A 4,902-nucleotide genomic window follows, 5' to 3' on the forward strand; every position below is an offset into this window, starting at 1 on the left:
CAGCTGTCCTTTTTCGCCCTTCTTGCGCTCATGTAACTTGTTTGCCAACGGCAGCCAACCTACCAAACTAACGTCAGCTTGAAGTCTAACTCTGTCCATGCATACCGAGTCTTTCACTATAGGATGAAAACTCCCAATGGCAATCAGCTTCTTGTCTGGTACGAAAAACTCACATTGCAGTATTTAATTATTTCACGTACTTATTAGCGCTTCTAAAAGAAGACAGCTTGTTCTTGATACAAAAGAACCACAGTCGCTTTCTCGCCGAACAAGTGTCACTTCTCAGAGCGTGCAGGTTTAACCTCCTTGGCCAATTTTTGGGTTGTTTTAATGGCATGGTTGGCCTACATCTTAGTATTTGGTAAGGCACAAGCAAATGCTTTTCTTCCGCGGACTTGTGGGTGGGCCTTGCCCTGCAACTATCCATAATCGGGCGTCCGACAGCAACTGGCTCTTCATTGCGCTGGGCGGAATCTAAACCTGCCGACAAATAAGGACGCCATTATCACTCTCTTCCGCAGTTCGTTTCGCCAACTTGTTCTCATCTATATAATTCTTTCCTTCCATGCGCTAATTTCACATTCAAGATATGAAAAAAAAAAAAAGAATGCAAACAATACGATATCTGATGATAGAGGAAATGATTTGCTATTTGTCGGCTGCAACCTGCCATAAAACATAACCATCTTCAATGATAACCAGATAATGAAGATTAGCAAGTCTCCAAGTCATATTCTGCACAAGTATGCAGAATGCAAAAACGATCAGCTGCTCACGAGAGCCGATCAGCCGTTTTACAGCGGGTGTGTCCGCGCGGCTGACATGCCGCCGTGGTGTTAGCTGACTCGAGGTTCAACTTGCGGCCGAGTCTGGCTTGTCGCCTTTTTAAGCGACGCGCTGTGCACACCTGCTGACTCACTTGTTGACTCACTTGTTCTTCAAAGCTCGATCAGTTTGCCTTAAAGCAAAGCCTGCCATCCTTGGTACATGCCGCAGAACTCATAATCGCACCATTATCATGCATATTACGCAGAACGAACAAGGGTGGATATTTGTAACACCAAATCATTGCTCACCACATAGCTGCCGGCGCGAGAAAGCGCCGATTTAGGTTCGCTATAGCACGATCTCATTTTCTGTTAGTCGTGCACTATGAAACAGTACCTCTGTTTTTGGCTGGACGAGATGTCATCGTGTGCTGGGCTACCAAAATAATGGAGCGGGGGAGATGTGGAAGTGAATCTTCTCGACGAGCAAGTGAGGTAGAAGAAAATAAAATCTTTATTTGAGACGCTTTTGGTCATCGGTCGAATAAAAAAAGTTACAGCCGATTTGCATAGTTAATCAAATGCGAAGTAGGTGCCTAATTTATGTGTCGTTCTTAAAACGTGATTTAGTATGAAAAGTGTAGGTTGTTGAAGCGGGACAGCTCACGCGTTTTTCTCTCTCGTACGTCTGGCGACAGTCGCCTGTTTTTCGCTGCATGTAGCACAGTGCACGGCGGCGGTGCGTCGGCGTTCCGTCGCGCCGCATGAAGTTTGTCATAAATTTTTGTCATAAATTGCTTGTAGAAATTTACTTGTAGACGTCCCTACACCTTGGCCAATCCCCTCATGTGGGTATGCGCCATGCGCCAAAGAAGCCAAGAAGAAGAAGGAGTAGAAGTATAGAAGCTTGAACCCGGCGAACTGCATCCAAATGGTTTTAAGGTGCTTCATCTCGTGACGCTACGCCCGAGGCATGGATATTGTGTTACCGAGACGCTTACTTTCAAAGGACTTGGTAACCAGCGATGCATTTGACTGCTTCGAGGCCTTTGGAAACGGCATCTTTCAGTCGCGCCTGCTGCTGCTCACCACCCTTGCTGTTTTCTTGATGAATATCAACGGCTTCGTCATCCCGCTCATTTCCACAAATGTGAAGCACTGGTGTAAGCAGTCCGCAACATCGAACATCTCAGAAGGCGCATGGAAGAACGTCACCCTCTCTGAAGAAGACGGAACGGGTTTGAGCCGATGTGAGCTCTACAAGTACCCCCAAGATTCAAACAATACAGCCGTGACGTCTTGCGAGGAGTGGGTATACGACGACGAACAAGTCAGGACAACCATTGTGAGTGAGTGGAACCTTGTATGCCAAAGGCGGTTCCTATTGACGACAATCACTGCTGTCCACAACGCCGGAGCTGTATTTTTCGTGGTTCCTGCTGGCTGCATAGCGGACAGCATCGGCCGTAAACCCGTCCTCCTGGCAGGCGTCGTTGTGCTTATCGTCTCCTCTGTGAGCGGCTGCCTGTCGAAAAGCTACGTGATGCACACCACCCTCAAGTTCTTCATCTCGGGCAGCGCCAGTGCGGTGGCCTGCTTGGCAATGGTCTGCCTTTTTGAGGTCACCATACATGACCATCGGCCACTGCACGTTGTTATCTGCGGCATTTTCGGCGTCCTTTTGTCTGAGCTGTGGTACGTGGCTTTTGTACCCCTTAAACTGAGTTGGACGCTAAAGCAGGGAATATTTCTTCTGCCGACTGTGCTCTCGCTGCCGTTTTTCTTCCTCTTGTCCGAGTCGCCGCGCTGGCTGGTTTCTAAAGAGCGACTGCAGTCAGCGGAGGAAGTTATGATGGCCGCTGCCGAAGCCAACCACTTTCTGTACGCGCATACGGCATCCATGGTTGACAAACTAAAGACCGACATCGCCGTCAACGCTAAACGCTTGCACTCCATAAATGCGCACATGCTCGGTCACTGTAGCGTTCAACAACGGACGTTCATTATGTGCGTCTCCTACTTTTCTATCACGTTCGTTGCTTTCGTGGCCATATATACGCGGAGGAAACTAAATGAGGCTTGGTTAACACCCATCTCTTTCGCCTTTAACTTGCTTTCCTGCTTAATCATGTACCTGATGATCACTCGAATACCCATGCGGAGTCTCATGACGACCTGGTTTGCGGTAATGGGAGCCACTCAGTGCCTTTTGAGCCTTGTCGTCGGAACAAACATCTCAATCGTCGGCGTAGCATTAACGTTATTTTCCAATGCCATGTTTTACTCTGGGCTTGTGCTATCTTTTTGCTACATCCTTGAACTCTCCCCAACCCCCGTTCGTGCAACTGTAGCCTGTTGGGGCTACGCATGCAGTCGCCTCGGTGCTGTAGCTGCCTTCATAGAAGTGGTACTGCAGGAAGCAGGTCGCTTGGATTTGGCGTACGCAATCGGCGGTCTTCTTCTTTTGACCTCAATGATAGCCCAGCGAGGCCTGCCTCCAAATACGACGGTGGAGTGTGCCAAGGAGGAGTCCAATCGGGCGTCTACCATCAGCCAGCGTAGCATAACGTTCATGAAGAAGAGTTTGGAACCGAGGGTCACCGAGTCAAACAGAAGCAAGACCAGCTTCGACATCAGCCGTCGGTCATCGGTGTCATCGCGCAGTCGCCTTCGTGACCTGCAGGAAACCGACTAACGACTATGCGACAGAGTCAGGCAAAGAGGCGGCTACCTGCTAGTATATTCTGTCATTGCCTAAATGTTAATTTTGCTAATATCGGAACTTTTTGCCTGCTGTATAGTTTCAGTGTACCTTGTGAATATAGTGGCAACTGGCTGAGATCAACGTTCTTCACAAATGCCTGTATGCATGTGTTCTCTATCAGCCCCGGTCAATATCTCTATGGTATATTTTCACCAAACGATTAGATCGCTATATTCGCGCTTGTGCAACAAATTGTGGAAATTTTGCTTTTCAAGCACATTATTTTCACTTGTGCGGGATAAATATATACCACCTCACGGAAGCAACATTACAAGCATGAATTTTTCGTATCCTTAGAATAAAACGTTCAAAAAGTGTCGCACTGCGTTAAACTAGACAGCAATTTGGTCAATATAGCCTGATTACTGTGCGCGAGGAGAAACACCTTGGAGAGCGTTTAAGCTTCGCCTTAAAAGCGGGACGTGATATACGTTGCCGGGCCCTGTTCATGTCGGACCACTCTGGCTGCACAAATATAAAAATGCAGGTCTTACAGTATGCAGGGTCAGGCATTGTCAATCATATCTGACTACAGTCGTCAGATACGTGTTTGTGCGAAAGACCACGAGATGAACTTAAAAATCCTCGCTCGTTCCCCAGACTTGCAAGCATGCCTTTACTTAGCTAGCCGGTGGCATGTCCTTAAGGTTAACTGAATGTTCTGAGTTCGAATCCCACCGGTAACCTGAAACTTTTCATTAACGAAATCAATTACTTAAAAAAGTTATATCGTTTTACACATACGGCAGTCTTTATAAAAAAAAAAAAGAATGTTCGGATTTATTAGCTGTCATTCCACTATTGACGTCCAGTTCAGTGTAAGCGTTGTGAGTTCTTTAAAATCACCGTGTGCCGTTGTGCCGCTAGATGCCACGTCCGAAACAACCATCAAGCGAATAAACGCTTAGAAGCTGGGGGCAATTAACGGCCAGTGATGCAACGAAAACTTACGGGAATGTTCGTTTGTTTTTTTTTTTGTTTTTTTTTTGTGGTGCGATGAAGTGTGAATAATTTTTGTGGAAGCGAAAGCGAGAAATTACAGCCGATTTGCATAGTTAATCAAATGCGAAATAGGTGCGTAGCATTCTTACCCCTGTTAAACTTTCATGAACATTTTGAAGCGAAATCTTCACTACAATATAGGTACAGGCGCGCTTCGCATATCTGAAAATTTAACCTTCAAGTGACCTTGACAGCTACTGCGTCTTTTCTTTCTTATAATAATTGAATAATTGGATAATTGGTTTACAGGAAAGGAAAAACACAGTATATGTCACACTTTTTCTACGGACACCTGACCGGCGCCGTAAGGGAAGGGAGAAAGGTGGAGTTGAAAGCGGAAAGAAATATATACCGTAGTGGAGGGCTGCA

The sequence above is a fragment of the Amblyomma maculatum genome, chromosome 2 (assembly GCF_055883805.1).
Source record: "Amblyomma maculatum isolate TAMU_Amacu chromosome 2, ASM5588380v1, whole genome shotgun sequence".
Classification (NCBI taxonomy): Eukaryota; Metazoa; Arthropoda; class Arachnida; order Ixodida; family Ixodidae; genus Amblyomma; species Amblyomma maculatum.